We start from the raw sequence: 27,897 nt of genomic DNA on the forward strand, positions 1-27,897 counted from the left end.
CACATTTACCAGTACTTTAACCTTTTAGTGGGAGACAAGAAGGCAAGTAGGAGAGTAGATGAAATAACAGCCTGCTTTTAACATTGGAACTTTTAGGATATCATCGTGCTTTTAATTTTTTTATCATCAGGTATATTATTTCAAAGGGATTTTGTCTCTGTTCCCACAGTCCCAATAGTGTGCGGTCCCTGTTTCTAAGGTGAGAAAGGTCAGCAGCACTGCCAAGTGATGTGGTAATAAATGAGAAGTGAGAAGATAAACTGCTCAGTCCTGAGCCTCCATGCTTTGGATGCAAATTGACTCCAGGACGTGCAAGGGCTGCCAAGATGTTAACCTCCTGAAAAAAAAGTGTGCAGCAGCAACAAATGAACTGTCCTTTGGTGAAAGAATCTTAATGCTTCCTTAATTAAACCCCTGTAGGGTATGCACAGTTTAATAGCCAGCAGTGGAGGTGGCAAATGGAACTTAGGTCTTGCAAAGTTTTAGAGAAAACAGGTACTGTAGTTTCAAGAAGTGATAAGGGGATAATTGAAGCAGATTGGAGAACTGAGATTTAAAATGTCTGATGTTATTCAATTCTCTTTCCTTTCTGCCAATACTGAAATGAAGATGTTCAGTATAAAAAGACCTCCTTAGTGAACATTCTCATAGATTGTCTATTTGAATGCGAATGCTGTACACAGTATTCCAGCAGAGTTATACTAGGAGATTGCCTTTTTGAACAGTTGTTCAACCACAATCATTTTGTGCCTAACCGCACATGCATGAGAGGGCAAATACCTCCTAAAATAACAGATAGACCTAATCTAATAGATTTGTTAAAATTTCTGATTTTTGCTATGCTAATATCTGTTTCTCTTTCAGGCAAGAGAGAATGTAGCTAACCTGCCATGTATTCAAGTATGGGAAAACGGAATAATTTCGGTTTGGTTTTAAGCCCTTCCAACCATGTTGTTTGAAAGTATTTCAGATTGAAAATTATTAACAGAAGAGTGATTGCTGTAATATAAATCTGTCAGCATTTAGCCTACAAGTCGGCAGGCTGCACCAGCCTGAGGTATTGACATGCCTCCTGACAGTTGCCTAAGTGGCTTCTGAGCAAGGCATCTCCTGTTTGCTTGCCTCTCTGGGATTTGCAAATTAGGCCTAATATTTAGGGTAATCTGAGTCTGTATTATATATTATCATATGTATATTAGCTGATGTATTGAGGATCTCTGCTTTTGTGATATTTATATGAAAGGGGGAGTGATTTATCCTGGGAACGAAGAGGATGTGAAGTTCCTGGAACCTAACAGCAAAGCAGATTTTCTGCTTGGACCGTCAGCAGGATGTTTATTTAGGTCCTGTGTCTTGGGACCCATGTACTCTTCAGTTTCTCTTGCTTGAGGTGCTGCAATACTGGCCAGCTCATTATTTGGACTTTTCCACTCTGCTTTCATTGACATGAAGAACCATTGACATGGTGTTGTCACATTATGCCACAGTACGAGCTGGCTTGTACTGGGCAATTAATTTGGCTATAAATAAGAAACCCAGCCAGCTCCATAAAGCCAATCTCTGGGTTGAAAGACAGGAACCTCAACCAATTATGTCCCATCCTAAGCTGCAGGCATCTCTCTGGTCCCGGATCTGGGAGCATAAAAAATCAGACCAGTGAGCTATCCAGACAGGGATTTTGAGACACCCCCTTTATAAAGAGGGGCTCAAGGAATAAATTCTCTGTTTCCACATGGACATCAGGGGAGTGGTTGTCTTTGTCTCCGACCCACTCCCCCACGCATTCACAACACGGGGCAAAGAAATCCAGCTACCTTGAGGCCTGAGTATTTTTCCCTGTCTCCCCTCTCTCATTTTTTTCTGAATTTTCCTGCAGATTCCCAAGGGGTTCAGTGAAAAATTAACTTTTTGCTGAAAAAATCAGATAGGTGAGGGGAAAGAGATGGTGTTTTTTTTTAACAAAGCTAGTCTTTGGGAACTCTTATGTTTCAGAAATATTTTTGCTTTGAAGTGTTTAGGCTTCAGTGTATTTAGGAATTAAATGCTTCCAAGTATTTAAATGATGTCAAAACAAAAGGTTGTAAACACAAAATATGTTTTCAACCAAAATGATTTGCCAGATTTGGTGTTTATCAGTAGTCTTAGTTGCCTTAATTCTGAAATTTTCTGGGGCACAATACATGGTTAAAAAGTTGCCCACCAATGTATCCGGGTGCCTCCTGTACAGTCTTCTTCAAGGGTCTAGCCCAAGCCAGCAGAGTTTTGGCTCCAAAGGCAGAAAAGCCAGGAAATGCACAAATATTTCTAGGTACATTTTTGGAAAATATGAGTTTACTAAAGGGGAATAGAAGAGTTCAGCATAAGGAACATGTATGATGCAGGAATCAGTATATTTGGCTTATTTCTGTTAAAGATGATGAGAAGAGGTGGGTACAAAGCATGCTAGACCATCTGCTGGTAACATCTCTTAGAGCATTTTCCAAAGGAAAGATACTGCTGTCGAAAGTTGAAATATTTTTTTGCTCTTCAGAAGAAAAGCTTCATGTAGTTCAAGTCACTGCTGAACCGCAAATTAGACTGGAACAACTCTGAGTAAATTATATATCTAAAACTGAGTGCTGTAGTAAAGCCTTTGAATTGTATCTGAAACTTGGAAGTCAAGAATGGATGAAAGATTTCAGCATATCTGAGCATTCTTTTATCTTATATTTTTTAGGGAAATGAGAGAGAAGGAAGGAGAAGCTCCTAACAGAACAGTGTTGAACATTGGCTTTTGGTTGGCTGTTCAGAACAGCTGCCACCTTAAAATGAATGTCAGTATTCTAATCAAGGCAAATGAGCCTCAGAACAGTGCAAGCTCATTTTTTCCTTTACCTCACTGTTTACACAGATCTGCACTGTGATTCTCCAGTGCTTACAACAGAAATTCTGGTTTCTCCTGTAGAGCTGGCTTGTGTCTTTCTGCATGCTAATGCAATATTCCATTTCTAACTGGAATGTAATAGATTAGTGGATACATGAGGCTATCATTCCTCTGCTAATATGAATCCAGCCAAGCAGAAACCCTGAGGTTTATCATACACAGGCCAGTTTCTGGGCATTCTTCATTTAAAATTCAATTTAAATAATTTCTAATTTAAGTGTCTACTTTGTTTTCTGCCTTTCAGCTTTGATGCACTTTTTTTTCTTTTTTAGAAAAACTTGATGTTTTACCCTCTAACGAGGGTAAGGATGGATGATAGAACTGTTTTCATTTTTCAGCTAGTTTTCTACCACTGTCATTCTCTTTATGAATAGGAGGTGTATTGTAGTGATGTATGAAGTATTTGTCTTCATTAGGATTTCAAATGGTGTTTCAGTGCCTTTTCTGGACAGGGAATATAGATTTCTGCACTTAGTTTTTCCTCCTCTTTCTGGCATGGCTGCACAGATTGTGTTGCAGTCCAAAAACATGACTAAAAACCCACATGCACTATATCCCAATTCTAGTCTAATTTTCCTTTTTTTCTGTACAAAGAGGGGTGGGTGATGTTGTGAAACTCATGTACAGCATGCTGGGCTCAATGAGGATATAACAGGCTGCTAGATGTGATTTTATTCCTGTTTTCAAAGTGAAAGAAGGGGACATTGTAAGGTCTTTTAGGAGATCAAGTAGGTTGATTTAATGATGTAATCAAACCATATTTGCACAGCCCTTTACCTGCTTCAGTGTGCTTAAAATATTAATAGTCTCCCTCTCTGGTCCTTAAGGCCTGGATGTGAAAAGTTGTGTACGTACCTTACCAGGCCTGGTGACCTAGTACCAAAGTATTCAGATGAACAAGTGCCACCTGGTGCTTACCAGAGGGAGGAGAGTGGAAAAAGGGCAAATTCTGGGGGTGTCTAAGTGTGGGAAATGGCCAGAACACAGCAGGCACCCCACTGATGGGGTTAGGATGAAGTTATTTGGGTGTGCAGAACATGACTAGCACGGGGTGATGCTGGCCCCAGTGATCTCTCTTCTGGCTTCTTCCCGTGGTTGAGGATCTGGGTGATTCCCAGTGGTCAGGGAAGTTGTCCTTGCACAGGAGCCACATCTGCAGTACTTGTTAATAGTTCTCATCCTGTGTGGTTCAGAGATGCCACATCACAAGCTCAAATGTGCTCGGGTAGTCTTGGCAGAATAGGAAGGCAGAGTAATGCCCATAGGATGGAAGAATGTTGGGTTGCTGCTGACATTTGGCATTTGGCTGGGGGTGTCAAGTGGAGAATAACCCTTGAGACCAGGCACTACAGTTACAAGTAGAGTCAACGAAGGTACAGCCCTCCTTCCAATTTGCTTTTTACAATTTTTAGACTTTGCATTTTTATGGTTAAATTTTTCTTCAAGGATTGCTTGTACTGAGAAAAAGAAATCATAATTTTAAAGTCTGTATCTGTTTGCCTTGGCTAATCTCAGGATGATATACAATAGCTTGGGGATCTGAGAAATAAGACATGAGTCAATAATATTTTTCTGTTCCTTTATATGTTATAAGCAGATTCACGTTACTCATATAATATCCTCATATACTTGTATTTTGAAGATGATTTTATCTTTTTCTCTATTATTCATAATGCTTTGATATCTATGTGTCAAAGAATTGCAGAAAAACCCCCACAGTACAACTGAGGGCAAGTGTGGAACATTTTAGGTTGAAAAGTGAATTTTTTTCATTAAGGTATAAGTAAGAGTGTGGATTATATTTGAAACTAGTTCTTTTTTATTCAGCATCTATGTGAGAAACCACAGCTATGGTTGTGTTTTACAGAATAATATTATAGAACATTTTCTCTTTGCCTCTGTAGACATCAGTGATCGTAGTGAATGACATTAAATTAATCCTGCCCATTTTGACATTCATGGGAACATTTCCACTGACTACAGTGAAGCCAAAATCTGTCTAATATGTTTTACATTGGGTGACAGAGTTTAAACCAAGGTGAACCTGTTTCCTGCCAACACTGTTATGATTTTATTTTTACTTATGGGTATTTCCTGACTGTGTAATGGGATGTCAATCCAGACTTCCAGGTGCTAGGGGGAGTGTAAGAAGAAAGAAGAGGTGTTTCTTCTTACCTTTTCTCTCTTTAAGAGGTTTCCTGTCCCACAGAAAACTTGATGAGGAAGCTTTCCTTCGTATCTGCACATATAACAGGTGATCAGAAATCAAATCATAAAAGCCATCCAGGTGATTGTTGCTGCATGCTTGATATAACTAGTTAAGGTAGAACGGCATTGCAAGATTACCATCTATTTTAGATGTTTTATTTTCTTTTATCTATTGGTTCCTTCAATAAGTTTCTTTAAAAGTGTGGATTTTAAATGGTGGACTTCTAACTAGGCATTTAATTTTTTATAATGTCAAACTACTTGTAAAATGAAATTTGAATGCTAAATGCTACAGTTTCCAAGTGCTGTAGTAATAATAAGATTAATTATTGGAATTTTAATTTCAGTACTGGAGGTTTTTAGAATGTTGTGCTATTTTTCTTCCAGGTTCCCATAGCACTGCACTGCCACAACCTCTTCAGTGGTAACTTCGATTTTTTTTCCTTTTTTCCCAGTCTTACACAACTATCACTGAGTATGGCCATGTTATCTTTCTGCTTCAGAGAACACTGTAAATAATTACAGCTAACCAACTCTGTGGCTCTGGCAACTATTGCAGTTGTCACTATTTCACATGATTTAAAGTTGAAAGACACTTATTCGGTCTGTCCAATATTATATAGAGTATTTTTTCCCCAATTCTTTTTAGTGTGATATTTTTGAGACAATTGGTTTTACAGCTTTGGCCCTATCACTAGAAAATTTGGAAATTTAAAATTGTACTTGGTAGAGAAGAGAGGGGAGAGCATCTAAACATTGTTCCCTCTTTTTCCTAAGAAAAATAGAGCAAATGACAAGTGTTCTTATCTTTTGTTTCTTATATTTCTAACCACACTTAACTTTCCATAACTCCTCAAATTTGCAGAGATTACACAGTGGAAAAGTTACTTTGATTTTTTTTTTCTCTTGGATTCCTGAATAGCTTCAGTATTGAAAGGAATTAAAAAACCTAGAGTGAAAGATGAGCATGCAAAAAATCAATCTGTGTGTTTGTGAAAACAGAAGTCTTCTTTCTGATGCTCTCCATATCCTGAGAAAGCAGAAATATTATAAAGATGGTGTAGTTTTTTCCAGAACATGCTTGTTTCAGGGAACCAGTTCAAGATGAAAATTTCCTTTTGAAACAACATAAGTGAAACCCCCTTACAGTCATGCTAAAAAAAAATAGATTTGAGTGACCTATGTGAAAAAGTAGTCAAAAAATATTTTGATTTGTTCCATGGTAAAACTCTGATCCACTCAGTTGAGCAACATCTTGCAGCTGCCACCATCAGCTAGAAGGGCTACCAAGGAAACCTTTGGTGACCCAAACCTTTGGGGCTTTTTGCTGCAGCTGCCACCACAGATTCCTGCAGCTCCTCAGAAAAAAAACAGGAAAAAGAAAGCTACCAGTCCTGAGGCTCATATCCCAGGCTTGACCCATGGATAGTCAACACACAGCCTCATCTCTCTGTGGAGGAATGTGCTTTGCTGTGAGAGCTGCAGGGGGAAGCAGCTGTCACGGGGATGTGGGAGGAGTGGATTTTTGTTGGTCAGGATTGGGACATGCCGTTGGAATGTGCTTGCTAGGGTTCTCCCAAAAAGCAACAGGGTTTCAGCATTCTTCCCCAGAGTAGCCGTGTTGATTTGAAATCTCAACAGCATATTTCTGTGTTCTATAGGAGGAATTTTAACTTGTGGCCTCTAGGTTTACTTCCAAAACACTGGGGATTTTGAGGTACAAAATAAACTTCCCTGCAGTGCTTGCAGGCCTAAGGTCTTGTATCTTGTCTCTCAGATGGAGATGTGAATTGAGCCTTGACTTGAAATGTTAATACCACAACTGAGAGAGCTGCTATATCACTCAGCCTGACTCCAGAGGGAAAAGACCAATCACTTCAGAGTTAAGATGCTTGAGTTAGAAAAAGCACGTGGGCCATGATTGACATTCAGATATAATTTTTTTGCACTGTTGGCTGATACCTGAGGAATTCCCTAGGCTTAGAAAAATAAGGGTCACTGAAGAACATGTCTCAAGGCTGCTGCTCCCCCATAATATATGGGTAGGATAACGAATTTCCACACTCTGGAGAATAAGATGCTATATATAAGCTTTTTGAAGCGTGGACTGATTTATATGACAGGGGCTTCCTTTTAGCTAATGACAGTGTAGAATGTCCTTGGTGAGACTCGCTGGAAAGAGCAGGCTAAACATTTAATAGTTTTACAAAAAATATGACCTGCAGTCCCCTAATCTCCACAAGCAGCCAATTGAATTTGTCATGCCAGATCCTAATCTGGTAGTGCATTGGGAATCCTGCACGAATACAGCTGGGCATCCCACGTGCAGTCTGGAGAGTCTGGGTTTATTATTAAGTTATATTCAATAAAACATGTCAGAATGGATTCCTTTTCAGGAGATGATTTATAGCACTAAGTCTGGGTTTTGCAGCAGTTCCATGAAATACAGTTTTTCGAATATATCTTAAAAAGTTAATGCAGTTAAGATTTCACTCAGCCAGTTTATGGAGCCTCTGAAAATAAATTTAGTTTCAATAGAATGACATCTCCCATAAAAGCCAAATCCGTCTTTCTTGAAATTCAGTTTTTGAAATGAGAGCTGACAGTGGCTTGTACTGTCAAAAGCATCTTTGCTGGTTCAGTCTCAGGACAGTCACTGTGTGACTTATCCTTCTTTAAGGCTGCAGAAGACTAAAAGTCACAAAGAGAACAGCATTTCTCTCCCACACCAGAGCTCGCATTAGCTCTCATTAAGAAATTCTCTTTGTACTCACATCTTGGTTTTGGCAATGCCAGCTGTGACCTCCATAATGAACATGTGCAGGATCTACAAGGAGGGGATGTGGAGTGGAGGGTAAATGACAGAAGCATGGTCATGGAAGTCCAACAGAATCACCTAGTGCTTGAGTATAATTTGTCTCAGTGAAATTTCTTTAACTGGTGATTCTATTGCTGGAGGCTATTTTGTGTTTCAGTCATATTGACCAGCATACAGCAGGTTCCTATGCTGACATCAAAAGAAAATCAGAAAATTTACCTGCCTTTGTTTGGTCAACTTGAATCTCTTAAATGAATGTTTGAGGTTTTCTCCCGTGTTTCTTAGAAGAATTTATTTCCCTTTTTTTTTTCTTTTTTTTTCCTAATTGGAAATAGTCCTAGTTACAGGTATAAATGTTCATATTAAAGATCACAATTTAGCTATTTTAGATATTGTGGTTTCTGAATAATCTGTACATAGCCCAACTTTCCCAGTGTGTTACTCCAATACTCTGAACTTCAAAAGTTTGAAACTCTGACATACTTCTTGTTTGCCATAAAAATATCATGTCCAAGTCAAAATTAAAGTCTCTGTATGCTCCTCAAGCACTTCAGTACTAGTTCCAGAAGGATCCCTTCTGACTTTCTACAAAGAATAGGTTTTTGGAAGGTTTACATTAAATTCCACAAAGTGTAAAACTTCTAAATACTGTGCTTGGTTTGTGTCATAATTTGGTTTCTAGAATGATATTAAAAAACTTAATTTCAAAATTATGTGCCTGTAAAACACTGAATGAAAAGCAAAAACGAGTAAAGTTTTTTTTCAAATTTGTTTTAGCATACATGGAAGTATGAACTTGGGGATTCTTTATTATTCATGGTATTTAATATTCTTCACTGCCAATGCACATATGTCAAAACACAGAGATTCTCTTTTGGGCCTTTCATTACTGATCCTGCTGAGAAACTTGTTCTCCTGTGCATGAGAGACAAACGTGCACTTGTGTATCTCATAAGCAGGAGGAAAGTATTTGTAGGTTTTTAGCACTTCTAATGCTGTTAAATCACCTCACACCTGTTGACATCATCATCAGAGGACCAGGACAGCTTTTTAGCAGCTATTGATAAAGATGTGACAGGACCTCTCACCCCTGACACAGTAGAAGCTCATCTGCTTCCCCCTTGGCTAGGTCAGGCCAGAGTCAGCTTGCCTTGGAAATATCCTTAGCCAGCAATCAACATCCTGCCTTGAATGCTTGGGAAGGGATGAGCTAAAATTTGTGACTGACAGATACAGCACTTCTACATACTACAAAAGACCACTGTAATTTTCATAAAATCAGAAATCTCTTACACATTCTCTGAGTATGTGAGGAGTTCTCAAAAGCCAAGATGTCAGCCTCAAGTAACTTTTCTGGGAACTGAGAGAAAGGAGGCTCTTTGCACACCACTGTCATTTGTTGGTAAGTGACACTGGCTTCTAATTCATACTGTTTCTTTGCTAGCTGTAATATAGGTACCTTTATTAGAGTGCATTGTCTTATAGATGCCTCAGGTTTTAGTTTTTATATTTTTCAGATTCTGTGCTGCTTTAGTGTGTGGGTCTGGGCTTCATATGAGGGGATAGTGAGCTCTCCTCACAGAGTAGCTAGACAAAACAATTCCTTCTCGACAACTAATCCAAATTTCAGGCCCCAAGAACATAAACAATGTGGACTGAAGAGAGAAAAATGAAAACCAAGAAGGATGGGACTTCATAACCTAAAGGTGTAATTAACTCCAATATGCAAATGGACCAGAGCTTATAAAAGTGTGAGACCTTGTGACTGGCTGTCCATTTTGTGATCTTTTTGGGTTCATCTTGGGTTTAGCCCAGGCTGGGCTTTGGTTCTGCCCAAGGTGGTTCCACTGAGGCCTTTTAATAAATACCTACTTTATTCTTTAACTCCATCTAGCCTCTGTTCTAGATCAACCTTCACAAGGCATCATTATGAACCTACTAGTAGTGTTCTTTTGTTTCTCCTGTGTAGTGAGAAGCCTGTTTAAGCCTTACATCTGCTTTTCCTGGTGTCTATTCAATAAATATTCATGTTGTAACAGACCTTAGCAGTCATTATTACGAACTTGTGAGTGAGAGTGGGTTTTGGGGTGCTGGCCACCTTAATAAAACTGCTGCCTACTGCCAGAAAACTGGGCAAAGGCAGGGGCTATCCAAACTCTCCCCCCTCCCCCGTTATGGGGAGGATGTGAGGAGTCCTCCTCAAAAGCCAAGATGTCAGCCTCAAGTAACTTTCCTGGGAGTTGAGAGAAAGGAGGCTCTTTGCACACCACTGCAAATGGTGCACACCACATGGAAGGACTTGAAATAATTAAATGACTATGTTGCGCTAACCCAAAATTGAATTTGAATGATTTGAAATAGTATTTCTTAGTGTATTTCTTTTTTATAAGTGTTGAAGTCTCACAAAAGAATGTTACGGAGCAAGCATATAAAAGCATTTGTAAGATGAGCACTGTTGGCTCTCATCTCACTAGAGCAAAAATGTTATAGAAGGCTTCTGTAGTGCTATCACAATGTTGTGATAAATATTAGCATTGCCTATAAATTTTGAATTTCCTACATTTATGAAGAGCAATTATTTTAAGGAAGAAAGTGCATAATTCCATGCCCAAATTCTATAGTCTGTAGCAAATGTCAGTATTTTTGATTGTTTTGGCACATTCATTGTTTTTACATGTATCATAAAAAGAATAACTTTTTATTTACATTTCTCTATTTTGCCTGGAATTGGAAGCAATTTGTGCCACTTGGAAATCAAGCATTAAGTGTATGTACAATTCTGCAACTGGAGGGAGGACAGCCTAAGAATAGCAGTATGGAGAGTAATTGCTTTTGTGTAACATCCTTTGTTTGCTGAGCATTACCTTACAGTGATATGTTCAATGTGCTCTTTGCTCTGTATTTGAAGCAGGGAACTAGGTGTTCCCTGGAAGCAGATTTTCTTTTCTGTCTGCCAGTTTATACTAACTAATTTGATAAGGACAGCGGCTGTATCTGCCTCTTAATTCCTTAACCTTAGAGGAAGAATTAGAAATTGATAAGTCAGAGATAAATGTATCTTATAGCATTTGCTCCTGAGAAAAAGCCCTTTAAAAATATTGCATTCTGGACTATAGCAGGATTGGCCAGCACAGTGATGAAAGCAATTTTCTACTGCTGGAGGGAATTGTCTATGGTGACTGAATGGAAAGGATAAGTGTTACGAGATAGTAAAATTGGGGAATAAAATTTTGACTATAGGCAGTGAAAATACTTTTGTGGGCTGATCTAAGGGTGCCTTGGCTCCAGGAATAAGAGCGTCTATGGGTTCTGGCTAGTGTGGATGAACTTACTACAGATGTCAACCAAAGACCAGGAAAATAGGATGCATTTCTTTGGGAAGCAATGCATTTTTAGTGTTCCTGTTGCTGAGGGTTTATTATCTTTCATTATGTGATGCTTCCTGTTCCACTATTATATCTCAAGTGTGGAATGAAATATGTTTTTAATTAAATGAATTATTTGGGTATACACACACTACAATTATTCAAGAATTTCCAAAGTTTGCAAAGATTTTTTCCCCTCTATTAAACAAGGCATCACTGAATTAATATCTGGAACTAATTTCTGGAATCTCTTTGATGTACTTTAAGTGAATTTACTGTGAAGGAAAAGTCCTACAGTGACCACAATTAAAGTACTTTTTTGGATAGACTTGATTTAGCCATCTGTAACCATCTATTTATTTATACATCTACTCTGGATGACAAGTATTCAGGGCTCTTTGCCTTTGATGGCCTTTGCTGAGATAACCAGGAAGGCTCTTGGAAAGTGGTTTGACTGTTTCACCAATATGGATGCGGTTCCCTAGAGGCTAGCCTGAAATTGTTATTACTCTTAAATGAAATTAGCAGGTTAATTTTTATTGCTGGATGAAGGACTAAACCAAATTCAAGTGAAAGATTCAGCAGTTTTTGATGGTTTAAAGGAGGCCATATTTTTGCTATTTGAAAAGAGATTTTACTCTTAAAAGCACTGCGCAGCCAACCTGTTTTATTATCAGCAAACACAACATTTACTCAGTCACAAAATTGCTAACAATGTAGTATGCACGGAGTAGAGGATAGTAGAGCTTTGTGTTTTTCTGGGTTTGACCTTTCTGTCTCATTTAAAGACCATTGTGAAACAGCTCTGAGGGGGATCCCAACATCTTTCACTGAAAAAGTGAAAGCTTTGATGTGAGTCCTGAAAAGGGAAAATTGGACTGCTGATTTCTTTGTGAGTTTTCTTGGGAAAAAATAAAGACTATATTGAGCATAACTCAATAAGTGTTTATCGATGCTAGATGGCTTTTTTTCTTTTTTTTTTTTTTTTTTTACTTAAATTGATTTGCAGAAATGGAGTTTCCGCAGAAGCAGTCTCAACAAGCTGCATGGTGCAACACAAGAACTTCCTGCACCCTTAAACTTAGTTTTCTGTTCACTAGCTGGGGAGATTGTCTGCGTTCCCCTAGTGAAGTGCTAAATCTTTGAGGAAGTCTTAGTGTTTGAAGTAATCTCACGTAACATCCATTTGCAAGATTTGTGTGCTAACATTTAGCAAGTTCCATACTCCTTCTATCCTTCCTATTTTGAGGGAAGCTGTTTGTTTTTTTTTTTGTTGTGGAACCAGACTGGAGAACTCTGAGATGCCTCTCTTTATGGAAAAGCTGGTCATCTGCTCTTTCATGTTCACAGTGATGTTTCTGCTTGCCTTTGGCTCTGGGAGGGGAGATGGATGCTGGTGTTCCTTACTACTTCAGTTTCAGGTGATTTTATTGTAGGTTTTCAACACTTGAAGAAACACTTGAAGAACTCAGATCTGTCTAGGCAAGACCATCATCTTGTGTGTGCATGTGTATTTCCATGAATTTTTTTTGTTCTGTTTGACTGTTACTTAATCATATGTACCTTTTCCTTTTTAAATGAAATACATCAGTGTTCTGTATATTTGAAGCAAATTGATGTATTTTTTTTTGTTCCTAATTCCTATTCAATTGCGATTTTAACAAAACACTTGGAAAGAAGCAGTGTACTCTCCCCACCATTCCTGGGTGCAACGAATCCAACTCTTTCTAGGCTGATTATGTTTCCATGAAAAGTGATGAAGCTGCTCATCTGGAATGATAACTTAGCAGAAATCAGCTGCAATATTAATGAAGCAAAACACCACTCAGCATGAGGAATGCTGGTAGGAGAAGGTGAAGTGCAGTTTAAAGCTTTAGCTGGGTCTTATAATAACCAGATTGTTTGTTCTACACAGCCTAAGTGGCTGAATGCAGAGGTGTCCATGATAGAAAAATGATGGCATGTGGTGATGCAAATACCGGCAAGCTCAGAGGACACATTTGACATTGTGTGCCTATTCTAGGAAGCAGCAGTGAAGCAGTTAAGATAGATGGGGATCATGCAGCTAAAAATCCTGCATGTATTTTGAAAACTCATCCAAGGTACTTGGAGCCCATTTTTATTGCTGTCTCTCAGGATTTGTGCACAGTTTCTGGAAAACACAATGTATGCTGCTGATAGAAATAGGTATCCTTTTTCTGCCATCCAAATGCCAAACAAAGACGAATGGAAACCAAAGGGAAACAGAGTCCTTTTGTAAAACCTGTCACTAGCAGGGTATTTTGGGGTTAGCTTCAGTCAGGTTGCATCATTCTCTGGATGCCCATGTATAAAGTAAATTTCTGCCCAAACAACATAGGTGACTTGCTCCTTTTGTTTACCAGGACTTTAATTTGAAGGAGGTAGGCATTACTTTGGTAATTAAAATTATGGAGAGTTCATGGACTTTCTCTGCTGAGAAAAACAGTGAGTCCAATTTTACTGGACAGGACATCTGAGTTTGTGATTGGTAAAACAGGGGCTGTACATTTTTGAAATTATTTATTTGTGAATACTTGTGCAGAAACCAAGAGTTATTTCACAGCAAAAAAATGTAGGTGTACTTGAAACAAATTATTTGCTTCTAAAAATGAACTTTATTTTAAATTCAAACAATCCTAAATTCTTCAGGTTTTCTGTTTTTGTTTTAAATAGACTAAATCTTCTTTGAATACTGTCTTCAGAAGTTTATTAAAGACTCCAGGTGTTATCTTCAAATCTGAGATGGAGAATGTTCAATTTATGCACCATGATGACGGATTTCCTCTACTTGAGGATCTGCCTCATGCCAGCCATCAGTATTAGCACATGAGGGGTTTCCTTCTGTGTTCTTCCAGAATAGTCATAGACATTATTTGCAGGATGTATCAGAGAACAGTAATTTGTTGTGCTCCATAACCTGTAAGTAACTAATTGCAATATTAATTGCAATATTAATTTCTCTGGTGGTCCCAGAGCTCATCTGGCAGCTAACTGTAGTTACAAGCAGACCATTGAACGTGCACGGTGTTTCTCTTGGGTTTTTTTTGGTGTTCACATGGGCTTACTGGATATACTGGACTGTTTCATAGTAATCATAGTAAACATAGTCATGTTTCATAGTACTCAAAACTGCACTCAAATTACTGCAGGATATAGTAACTCTAAGATTAACAAATTACTCTTGGATGCCTTTTAAACCTGTATAGACCTTCTATAAATAAATACACATAGTGGTCTCGCAGCTGTGGTTGTCTGAAGAGAGAAAAGACTTGTAGAAAGAAGTTTGGTTTTCCATTAGTTGGAAAAATCAGAGAAGCTTTCAAATACTTATGTCAGATACCCTTTTTTTTGTTTGTTTGTTTTGCTTTTGTTTCAGCAAAATAGTCAAAGTAATCAATGTATCTAAAAAGAGCATTGCAATAATGTCTTGGACATTAGCAGAAATCAGAGTGTGTGGACTCCAAGAGTGATCATTTTGTATTGAGAACTAGTTGCTGCATCACTACACAAATACTCCTTGCTCAAATATGTTATATATGTTTGAGTGTTTTTAAGTCTCATTGGGACAGGCCAGGGGAGGCTATCTTGGAGAATCATGAATTTAATTTAAATAAAAAGTTCTTCTGATGTTAACATCGCATCTACAACATCAGCAATAAATGCTGGAATAAGGAACTGAATTTCACCATTAAAGTGTTTATTGTTGGTTAGACACTGATGTGTCTACCAGCAGAGTTCATGTCTGATCAAAAACAACTTTTTCATCTGCACTTGGTGTCCAAGCAATGAAAGGGACATTATCTTGATTCACCATTCCAGAAAAGCCCTCAGATCTGTCCTCTCTGCTCCAGTTACTCAGGATGCAGGCCATTGTGAGCTGGTTATTGTGAGCTCTAACAACAGAAGAAACCCTTTATCTAGACCTCCATATGGCACATCACTGGACTACCTAGACATGTGCACTTTTGTCTTTGGTCATTACAAACAGAAAATACAATTAGACTTGGCTGTCCGATGAGATCTGTCACATTCCTCTTGTAGGAGCTGAACTTGGTCCAGTGCAATAAATACAAAAAATACTCACCCATAAAATTGCAAGCAGAGCCTGTGATTTCGCTTCACTTGGCTAATTTTCTGTGGGGTCTGGTAGGTGCCACTTCTTGGCTGAGCAGCCTGTTTGTATGATCAGCACCATTTCCTGCTCCACCACGCAGCAAAGCAGCATATGGCTTTGTCCCAGCTTCCTAACAGGGCACTTTCCTACAGAAAAATGGGACTTTCTTTCTGAGGAAGAGCCATAAAACCAAGATATGTTAAAACGCTTTGCTAAGATTTGGGCTGTGTGGGATTCCTGGTGCTTAAGGCCTACCTTTCAAGGATGAGGGCAACAGATGTCTTTAACAGAGAGAAAATCTGTGGGAAAAAATGCAATTGTTCAGAATAATTATGTTCGGCAATACAACTTGTGCTCTCTCTGTCATGATAGGCAGGACTGAGCTAATAGCCTGTGCTTTATAACCTCGGGAGTAGATCAATTGTAGTCTGCTGATAGTCCCAATGAAAAGTTTGTGCCTTCATGTTTGAGAAGGATCTTCATGAGGTGAGGAGTGTCACACCTGTATATGGTGTTGAGAGAGCTTGCTTATTGTTCTGCTGGCCCTTGCCTCAGGTTTATTTTATTCTTTGCATCCTGGTCACTTGAATGGTCAGCTGCCCATACTTTTAATTCTAGGGAAAGACCCATCATGTTTTGATGTTAAAGTGCTGCTTTTCAGAGGCTTTCCCAGGCACTGGCTTTCCCAAGCACCGGCTTTCCCCAGCACCAGCTTCCCAGCTTGTTTGTGAGTAGGTGACTGGGCTGCAGTCACTGCTTCCTTTTAGGGTGGAAGGGAGGGGTCACTGTCAATGGACTGAATTGATGAGAAGTTGCTATTGCTGTACCGTTTCTAGGCATCCAGGACAAAGGTGAGTCATGACTTCTCTGTGTAGGTCGTGTGTATACTCTGTGGAAATAAAGCTACATTTATCAGGTGCTATTAATCCCTCCTTAAAACCATATTCAACAACAGGAACAGGGAAGGGGAAAATGATACTCTACAGAGCTGCTTGCATTCCAATTCCCTTTTCTAGCACTGTGCTCTTACTGCTCAGTGCTTGAGCTCTTTACAGTTCAGTCTTTTCTTGTAATCATCTTCATTTATAATAGTTCTGCTTGGTGTGAGATATGTCACTTTGACAGGAGCCTGTTCAGGGATTTAATATTGCATCAAGGAGAACAAGATTAATCTAGAAAAGCATCTAGAATGAATGCAAATGTAATATATCTCAGATGTTAACACTGTAGAAGTCAAATAACAGCAGGATGCCCTAAGGTTGTTATAATTGCAGGTGTAGCTAATTCCCAGTCTTGGTCTTGTCTTTTTTTCATTTTATAATATTGTGGACTGAAACTGGAAGAGGGCTCCCAAAAAAAAATTGGTATTTTTGCTAGTGTACAAAAAAAAAACCTCAGAAGAGAGGGAGAGGGAACAGTCCCCTCTACCTCAGAGGTGGGGAAAACAGTTCAATAGTAGATTGAATACAGTGTAAACATAAATGTAGGACTGTCATTAACCAGCTAGGGCAGTCTGTCCTGTACTAAGAATCAGCAACATAATAAACAGAATAAATTGTTCATTGAAGGTTTTCTCTGATAAAGTGATGTGTTCTTTGCATTTTGCCTTGTTTCTGTGTGATGGTGCATGGTTGTTTTTTGTTTTAAAGCTGTAACTTGAGCCTTTTGACTTGCACTGGAACTCAGCTGATGACTTCTCCCCCATAAGGAAGACGCTGCAAACAATTGCTCTCCCTGTGCCTTTTTGTGCTGCTTGAAACTCTTTTAAAGATCAGTAGTCTATTGTTCCATTTCAAGATTCAGACACTCATTCTATGGACCATTACCCATGGAAGAAGGAAAAATAGACTATTATAACTGTAAGTGGAATACTCTCAGCTAATGGCCAGTATAAGATGTGTACTTTGCACATACACACTAGTCTTTAAGAGAGAGTGCATGACTTTGGTATTCCTTTCTCTAATGAAAAAGCAGTTAATAACACTGAACAGTCTTCTATAGAATAGACAGAAATTCCACCCACTTATCTTACATGGGAAGAACAATAGAATAAGATGTGTGAGAGAGAGAAATTCCTCTAGGCTCAGTTAAGAGAGATTTTTATACTGGAGTCCCACTAGTGATGTACAGTAAAACCCTTTGCTTTTAATTTCTGAAAAATTATGATGGAAATGGTGTGAATAAAATGGAATGCCCTTGCAGAACAACAGCAAGAAAACAATCTCCTGTGCTATAATAAATAACAAGGGGTAAAGTGGTGCACTTAGGATTTGTTTTTTTTCTGCTAGTGTCCCTTGCTTTTGCATTGTGTCTTTTAAGATAATAGCACAAATTCAGTATCCACATATGTGTACACACAAATTCTTTTTTTGGAAGAATATATATCTATATCTATATCTATATATATATATATAACTTTGGTGGTACTCTATGTTTACAGATATATTTTCTTTTTTGAAATGGACTAAGAAGTGGGTCAATTGACAAATGACTTATATTTGGATAAGTTCCTATCAGTGAGATTTGCTTTCAGATAGTTTTTTTTTCTTAATTCATGTGACCAGACACCCAATTCCTATACCATTTTTGGTTTGAAAATATTCTGTTCCACAGGGACTTCCCATCCCCCCCGCCACCCCCTCCCCCCTGCCCCCTCCCCAGACTCATGGTACAAACAAAGCTAATCCTTCCAAGCAGCACCTAAAAATGACTGCTTTCAGTTTCCACAGTATGTGCCAGGTCAGTAAAACTGTTTCAGACCTTATGTGATTGGGACCTGTCTGCAAACTGTTTCAGCCTTCAACTACAGGGTTTCTTTACCTTGCCGATCTACCTATTGACAATCACAGATTATGTGTGCTCTGTTTCTTCTATACATGTTGGCACTGAATTAATTTGCCTCCCCAGCACTACATAAAAGGGTATCCCTCTAGACAAATTTGAAGTGGGTCCGAAATGTGTAAATAACTAGACCCTCCTAGCAAAAAGGAGATGCACAGCCAGATGCACAGCTTTCATGTTAGATTCTTAACACATGGGAAACCAATAGATAAATTTTTTTATGACTTGACTAATGGCTGAAAAACATTGTATTGTTTTGGCATGGTCTGGTTTTTTGTACCAGGGAAGGCCCAAAGATATCTCCTGTGAGAAGCTGCTGGAAGCTTCCCACCATGTCCAGCAGAGCCAATCTCTGATGATTCTGAAGATGGACATGCTGCTGATCAAAACTGGACAAAGGAGAGAGGTTGGTAATGCCTCTGTGATGACATATTTAAGAAGGAAATCAAAATAAAGTCACAAGGTTTCTGCTCCTAGCCAGAGAAGAGGAGGAGGTGAGAACATGTGAGGGAAAACAACATGGAGACACCAAGGTCAGGGGAGAAGGAAGGGAAGGAGGTGCTCCAGGCACCAGAGCCGAGATTCCTCTACAGGCTGTGATGAGACCATGGTGAAGCAGCTGTGCCCCTGCAGCCCATGGGGATCCATGGGGAATGCAGAGATCCACCTGCAGCCCGTGGGGGAGGTGCCCTTGGCAGAGTGGGAGAGCCTGGAGGAGGCTCTGGTCCAGTGGGAGACCTGGTGGAGAGAGAGAGCCCAGCTTCCAGGCTGGAGCAGCCTGACCTTGGAGCACTACACCCCGTGGGAAGAGAGACCCACGTCACAGTGGTTTTGGGAGGACTGGCTGTCTGGGAGGGACTCACATTGCAGCAGGTCCATGTGGCTGCTGCTTGTGAGAGTGAACCCAGGCCAGAGAGGTTCATGGAAAACTCTCTACCCCTGGGTCCCACAGGGGAAGGAAGAGCAGCGGAAGAAAATCTCACTGATGAACTGACCAAAACCCTCATGCCCCATCTCCATGTGCTGTCAGTGGGAAGGAGGGAGGGGTAGGGAGTGGGGGAGAGGTGTTTTAAGGGCTTATTTTACTTCTCATTATCCTCCTGTGATTCTGTTAGTAATAAAATTCACGTTGCAACTTAAGTTGAGCCTGCTTTGCCCTTGAAATATTTCTCCCGGTCCTTATCTCACTCATGAAGTGTTTGTTAATTATTTTCCCTCCTCTGCCCAGCTGTGTCAGGGGAGAGTGAGCGAGTGACTCTTGTGGGTGCCTGGCCTTGGGCCAGTGTCAAACCATGTTAGAAAAGCCTTTGGGTCACAGAAATCATACTAAAATTAAATACTGACATTTTGTAAAGGCCTAGGTGATTTTGGTATTTGAATTTTTATTTTCTTTTAGAAGACAGTTTGTGCACTAGTCAGAAAATGCTCCTTGGCCTACTTAATTTTTTTTCTTCCCATTTTCACAGTCTGCTCAAATCTGTTTCTTTGTCCTAGTCATCCTAAATTACTCAGTCTCTTTCTTAGTCTTTTAAGGCACATTGGTTCTAAGACCATTTCCTCATCAGATGTAAAAGTTTTGGTTGGGGGTACATATAGGTGGAGGACCTAGTTTGTCCTTCAGCTGGTTATAGTGAGTGGTTCAATAAACGTGACTAATAATGATGCTTTATCTTACATGATCAAATACCTTTGGTGGCCAGTCACTACTGGGATCTGTGCTGGGGCCAGTTCTGTTTAGTTTTTTTTTTTGGTTTTTTTTTTTTTTGATGACATGGATGAGGGTATTGAATCTATCTTTAATAAATTTACAGATGACACTAAGCTGGGAGCATATGTCAATCTGTTAGAAGGTAGGAGGGCTCTGAAGAGAGATCTGGAATGGTTGGATGGATGGGCAGAGTTCAATAGGATGAAGTTTAATAAGTCCAAGTGCCGAGTCCTGCATTTTGGCCACAATAACCCCCTGCAGTGCTGCAGGCTGGGGACAGAGTGGCTGGACAGTGCCCAGGAAGAAAGGGACCTGGGGGTACTGGTTGACAGCCAGCTGAACATGAGCCAGCAGTGTGCCCACATGGCCAAGGAGGCCAATGGCATCCTGACTGGATCAGGAATAGTGTGCCAACAGGAGCAGGGAGGTCATTCTTCCCCTGCTTGGCACTGGTGAGGTCACACCTTGAGTGCTGTGTCCACTTTTGGCCTCTCAATTTGGGAAGGACATTGAGACGCTTGAGAGCGTCCAGAGGAGGGCAACAAGGCTGGGGAGGGGCTTGGAATACAAGCCCAGTGAGGAATGACTGAGGGAGCTGGGGTGTTTAGCCTGGAGAAAAGGAGACTCAGGGGTGACCTTATCACTCTCTACGACTCCCTGGAAGGTGGTTGTAGCCAAGTGGGGTTGGTCTCTTTTTCCAGGCAACAACTGACAAAACAAGAGGACACAGTATTAGTCTGTGCCAAAGGGAAATTTATGCTGGATGTTCAGAAAAAGTTTTTTACTGAAAGAGTGATAAAGTGCTGGAATCGTCTGCCCAGGGAGCTGGTGCAGTCACCATCCCTGGATGTGTTTAAACGAAGAGTGGATGTGGCAGTCAGTGCCATGGTTTATTTGAGGTGTTTTTAGGGCATGGGTTGGACTTGAGAGAGACTCTTGAAGAGGCTCTTAAAGGTCTCTTCCAACCTAGTGATTCTGTGTGAACTTTTCTTTTCCATATACATGATATGAAAAACTGACTTGTGAATTTTATCACTGTATTTATTTAATAAGCCTGGTAGGAATATGGATCAGAAAACAGCTGGCTGTAGCCCTTGAGATTTCTCTGAATTATGTTAATGAGTTATGTGACATATGGATTATGCTATTTTAAAAAATTGGTTACACATCATAATTCCAATAATATTTGGAGTTGAAAAGGAAATGTAAAAAAACCTCCAACCCCAAAACAACAAAACACCCTTACATATATGTAACTAGATTTTTTTCTTTCAAAGTGCACAAAATTTTCTTTTTTTTTTTCTGCTTTGGAAATCAGTTGGAAATTTCCTCTTAACTGGAATTACAACAGACAGTTTTCTGGCACTAAGTTGTTTGAAAATGCCATTTCTCAATGTCACTTGAGTGTTAAGGGGAAGGTATAGAAATGCTAAGGGCTGATAATGTGGTTGTGTGATCTTGTCTGATGTAGAAGGAGCTTTCTTTTAGGTGGATGGAAGGTTAACTACATCTTTATGATTCTGGGTTTAAAGCAAATCATAAAGTTATGAATGGCCAAGGCTTATTAATGATGTGTGCAACACAGAATTATAGCTTTATCAGGCTGTTCTGTTCTGGGTCTGAATTGTAATTCATCCTTGCTTTGAGATGGGTATTGCCACCTAAGGCTGATTATTCTTGAAAACTCAAAAGTTTTATTATTTCTGTAGGCCTAATTGTTCTCATTGGGTTGTTTTGCTATAGTTGAACAGCTGAAGCAAAGAGAGATTATTTTAAATTAGGAGGGCTTTTGTGGAAGGCAAAGAGAGGGAAGCTTTGTGGCATGTCTAATTTGAGCATTGATCTTTCATTTTGAGAGTTAAGTGTGAGATGGTCTTAAATCCTGAAGACTGGCTAGGCTATGTCTGCTCCCAGGGGAAGGCAATGCTATTGCACTTAATAAAAATACAAGACCCTCAATAGTTAAAATAAGGGCCTGTGCTTAAAAAAAAAAAAGAACAAAAAAGAACAAAAAAAGAACACAAAGCTAAAGGTGAAAGTTGAAAGTTTTGCTAACAAATCCTTAGTTTTTGTAGACTCAGGGCAAGTGGTATCTTTGTACTTTCTTAGTCTCTGGCAAAATATTTTGTGGCGGGAAATGCAGAAGGAAAGCAACATTCTTGTTTTAGGGCAGGCAAGTCAGAATTCAGCTTGTTCTGTAATAATACATGAGAGATCAATAGATAATTTTAATCAGAGAAGTGAAGGAATGAATACTACTCAAATTCATTTGAGAAAGACATCCACAAAATACCATTACATCCAATTTCCTTTGCTGCTTATAAATACAACTCTGCCTAAGCCTTTAACAGGTCAGTAGCCATGGCATTTAATTGCCAGCTGCCTTTAAACCTTGAGCAGGTCAGCAGAGACACAATGCTATCGGGGATAATTTGTCATTTTTGTATTTCCATGGAGTGATATACAATGTCTTGCTGAGAAGGGTCCTTGTGGGTGTCAAATACTGCTTCTGCCTGTAATGGAAATAAAGGGAAAAAATAAAAGGCTGGCAAATAGATGTTTCTGTAAATGTAACTTCTAGTTTGCAAGTAGCCTTGCAGCTAAAAGATAATTCCACATCTGCTGAGGGGAAGTAAAGAGGTGGCAGGTGAACAATTCAACCTCTGTGTTATTTATTGATTGAAAACAACTCCTGGCATGTGTGCTGCTTCCGAAATTTATTAAAGTCAGTTGAACATCCAGAGTGATATACACAGACTTGCTCCCTTCCCTTGTTGAATTTCAATTTTTAAGTGCTTCCTAGAGACAGATACAGAATGAGTCGTCATGTCTGGCATGTGGTGTGTATTTAGGGCTGGAGCCAAAACGCATTGAAGTTATTGGTTGTCTTTCAATTGACTTCAACTGGTTTTGGCTCAAGCCTTCAACAAAAAGAAAACAAAAAAAGAAAAAATACGACTGCATGTGGTTCAGTCTAAAAGAGCTGAAACAAACCCAAATCTTGCTTACCTTCTCAAAATAAGTGGAGATAGGGTAGATGAAGCGACCTACATAGACCTGCAGCATTGTGGATGAAGATCTTTGTCTCTCTGTGCCTGCAAGTCCCCAGCTCCTTGTGCTGTGTAGCCAAGCTGGAGGGCAGGAATTCAGGGCTTGTGCTTATCCCTGTGCTCCTCCTGCATGGGGACAATGGATGCCAGATGCCTGTAGTTAAAGATGTTTGTCACATGTGTGCTGATTCTGCTGGTACCACCAGCTGCCACAAACTGGTGTGCCACATGTGGTGGGATTCTCTCATATCTTGGGCAATTACTTTGGTCATAGGCAAATTGTTCTACAGAGGAGGGCACTTTAACAGAATTCACATAATTATCTTTCTGTTATAAGGAACTCCTGCCAGTAGTGAAAGCACACTCACCAATTGAAATTCCTTATGGCGTTCCCTTGGCTGATAGGTGACAATATTTATAAATTTTTTTTCAAGTTTGTCTTCCATGGGTCTGACGTTTTTCTCCAGATGAGGGAAAGGATTTGGGGGAAAAAAGGGCCATTTACTCTTTCAATTAATGCTTAAAAAAATAGAAAGGTAAGCCATAATGGCTTTTGTCAAGGAAAAACTTGTAAACGGAGAGAAGTTCAGCGCTCTGCAGTGATGCCAACTACAGCACTGGGGAATGCAGTGCTGCAGTAAAAATCAGGAAATGGTGATCCAGTTTTGGGATACCATTTTAGAAGATATATTTAAGCTGTGGCATCCTGAAATGTGGTATAGAATATTCCCTTTTATGCTCTCAGGGGACAGAAAAGCTTTTGTAGTGCAGAATGAGTTTTTCTTCTAATCTGTTTTTCTCTTCCTATAACTTTCTAACTTCTCTGTGATGACTTTCTGTCTCTGAGTTAGTGTTTCTCCTCTTCCACAGAGACAATCTCTGCTTTTTGTCTCAAACACTGGTGTCATATACTCAGCTCAAACCAGGACAAGGGTCTTCTATACCATATATGTCCCAAGGCCAGCAGATTTGGGCTGGTTATTAATGACCACCAGGTCTTTAGTATAAGACATACTTTTTTTTTCTTTCTTTCTTTCTTGTTCATGAAGAATGCATTTTATGCTTAAAGAGAAAAAATGTGATACCCTCACCACCATATTTGGCGAGGGTATCACATTTCATTGTTCAGATAGGCTCAAGAAATTTATCTCTTCTTGCATCTTGGTGGCAGAGAGGATGTGCTGTGATGATTTCGTACTTGGCAGGTTGTACAGGACATATGGCATTTGCATTGCATTACTGCTGCTGGCAGAACAGAGCCAAAAAGATGGATGAACTGTTTGTAGGATCGCCTCCTATTCCTTTAGCTCTCTCTCACCCGGGTGTATTTTCTTCCTTGCACCCATCCTTACAGACCTGCTTCAGCAGAAGCTTCTCCCCTGGTAGAATAGTATTAAAATGTCACAAATGACGTTTGGAGTTCCTTTAGATGAGAAGGTTTCCAAGCAGGCTGTTTTAATTCTCAGAAGCATTTTGTGTATTTCAGATCAAAAGGTTGTGTTTGTCCCTTGGTAGGATTTCATTGGGGAAAGGAGAAATTATGCCTTCCAAAGCAAAGGTGTTTCAGTTTGCTTGGATTTTCCAGCAGGAAACATCTGGGTGAAATAAGAATAATGCTTTGCTGCAGGGTGTCATGTTGCATGTGTTGGGGCCATGCTTTGTTTTGCTGCTGACAGCCCTGCTTTGCTTCCGGCTGTGGACATCCCTGGAATTACGCACCCTAAAAATGCTGAAATCTGGCAACCCTGGCAACAAAAAGGACTTTTATGCTTTATTAACACACACCCATCCCATATTGTTTGATGCTGCCATTTTGTGTTTGCTTTTTCCTTTTTTTTGTCCCACCTTGCAAAGGCAAACTGGCACCTGCCCCAGATGACCCTGTTTTACTAAGAGTTTGAAAAGGAAAGAGGTTAGATCAGGAGCTTGAGCAACCTCTGTCCTTGGAGTTGGGCAGAGAATGTCTGAATGCTCCTTGTGCTAAATGACCAGACCTGCTCGAGGCAGGGCTGGAACTGGGGACACCCCATGTTCTCTTTCATCCAGGTGGTCCTGGGATCTTCTGATCCCATCATCTATTTCTCATATAGTTTCACCCACTCTCTCCCTGTAAATATCCTCTGAAAGAATGTCAATATCCCAGTAAATATCCTTGATCATGTACGGCATGCTTTTGAAGTTCCTAGAAGTTTCCAGAAAGCTGTGGTGCAAATGTAGATTGCAGCCTTACAGTACATAAAGGATGCTTGTGAAAAAGAGAGAGAGTGCTGCTTTTTACATGGGCAGATAGTGGTACGACAAGGGGACCAATTTCACAATAAAAGAGGAGAGATTTAGATTAGACTTTAGGAAGGAAGTGGAGACTGATGTAAGTCTGGGGGTGAGTTTTAGATCAGGCTGTACAGGGCGGGTTGCTGTGCTCAGGGACTCCTGAACAGCAGCCCAGAGCCCTGTCCAGACCTGGGATTTCATGTCAGCCAACTGGGTGAGGAGAGGGTGGAGAAGGGAGCATCCCAGGAGATTTAAACAGCTCCAGGGAGCTTGAGCAACTTGGAATGCATCCAGCTGAGTGGGCAGTGTGGCACAGCAGTCAGGGCAGGCAGGGTGAGCAGGAAGCTGTGGTATCCTTCCCAGTAGTTCAAGTGGAGTGCTCAGAAATGGTTTCCACACAGCAGCCTGCTAAACACTCTGTGTGTGCCAAGGAGGATGTGGCAATACAAATGGATCTGCTGTGGAAACATACAGGGGTCCAGGGACGGGGCTGCAGGGAGGGCCAGAGCCTGGCACTGGCACCAGAGGGTAACAGATAACACCTGGGTGAGGTGAGAGCAGGTCAACGATCTGCTCTGCTTGCTGGTACAACTCAAAGGGGAGATGGAAAGGTTAAGCAGTAGGGATCTGAGGAAGAGATTGACTGGTGGAACCATTCTGAGCCTGCCCTAAGGCAAATGCACCATACAAATGCACCTCAGGAAGTGCTGTGGTCAGCACTTGGGCCCTTCACTTTAAAGGTCATTGAGGTATTGGAGTGTATCCAGCTAGGGCAACAAGGCTGGTGAAGGGTTTAGAAAACTTGTCTTAGGAGAAACAGCTGAGGGAACTGGGTTTGTTTAGTCTTGAGAAGAGGAGGCTTAGGGGGAAACCCACTGCTCTCTAAAACTCCATGAAGGAAGTTGCAGTGAGGTGAGGGCCCATCTCTTCTGCTGTGCCTTCAGTGAAAGGAGTAGAAAAAATGGCCTTAAACTGAGACAGGGAAAATTCAGATTAGATATTAGGAAAAAAAATTCTCAGTTTGGGTAGTCAAGCATTGGAATAGGTTGCTCAGGGAGGTGATGGAGTCACCATCCCTGGAGGTGTGTAAGAGGCATCTGGATATGGTGCTCGATGACATGGTTTGGTGGTTTAGGGGTTACAGTAGCAGTGCTGGGTAGATGGTTGGACTGGATGATCTTAAAGGTCTCTTCCAACCTTGATGATTCTATTCTCCAGACAACTTACATTTTCTAACTATATATCCCCAGATCTTTACCTATTGGTATTTTTATTATATTCTGATATTTATTGTAAGACAAGAGACCATAAGGTACAGCTCAGTGTTTTCATGAAAATCTGGATGTGTCTCATAGAAGAGATGATTTTAAAGAACAGCCACAGCTTTATTTTTGAAATCTGGGCTTGTCACACAGATATTCTGTCTCCGGGTGGGATTAGGGTACTGTTGAAACTTTGTATGAAACAGTGATATTTATTTTATTTAATAATAGAAAAAAATCCTTGTATAAAACCCCCCCATAAATTAAAAAAAAAGGTTGAGAAAATCACTGCTAATATTTTATGTGAAATGAAAGGCCACAAAAAAAGGATGAGGACCAAGAACTACTAGCAACACTTCAGGATCCATTAATGCAGAGACAGTTACAAGATTAGGCCATAATTACCTAACGTAATACCAATTTAAATAAAGAAGCATTTCTTTTACTATTCCCATTGGAAGAAGCTTGCAATTTTACAAATACTAGAGCTTTCTCACGAAAACCACTGCAAAACTCTCAGTGAGGCAAACAGGTAAATTGGCTTTAAAATTCTACCATCTGGAGACAATCTGGAAAATTGGTCTTTAAAACAGATAGTAATAATACTTCAAGAAGCTGTCATCAATTTTTTGACTCTGACTGCTGTTCTCAGTACAGTCTAGGTTGGAATATGGCAAATACTTTTATTGAATTCTTGTTCCTCTGCACTCAGTATGATACCTTTGGTGTATGTTCATGATTTGTGGTTTTACGGCAAGAAAATTTAGCCACACAGTTTTCAAGATTTTTGTAACTTAAAGAAATGCCTGAAGTGGCAAGGAAGAGAAAAAAACCCTTGCACTAACTAAACAAAAAAAGAGAGATCTGAATTACTTAAGAATAAAAAAAAGTGTGATGGGGCAAAAATTGGTGATGTCAAATCTTCAGTATTACTGTTATAAAGAGATATTAATAGAGCCATAAGTTTTGTCCCGTTGACCAAAACTGTGGGTAAAATATATTCCTCTAAAGTTAATTTAAAATATCTGTATTAAAATTGATGGCATGTGTATTTCTGCATCATAATTGATTATAGCACCCAAAGAGCATGCAGATACATGAGATGAAATACCTAATGTGGTGCAAGAGGCACTTACCTGGCATGAGACAGGTAAATTATGGTGTGGCCAGCCTTAGATCTTGGCAAACTGTCCAAATTAAAATTTAGCAGAAATACTGTGTTCTTCAATAGATAATCAATAAATAAGACACATTCTGCTGTTCTTTGTCTTTTGTGTCTCTACTGAATGGGTTTCTTTCAGAGATCATATCAGCCC

This window comes from Motacilla alba, chromosome 4, assembly GCF_015832195.1.
Source record: "Motacilla alba alba isolate MOTALB_02 chromosome 4, Motacilla_alba_V1.0_pri, whole genome shotgun sequence".
Classification (NCBI taxonomy): domain Eukaryota; kingdom Metazoa; phylum Chordata; class Aves; order Passeriformes; family Motacillidae; genus Motacilla; species Motacilla alba.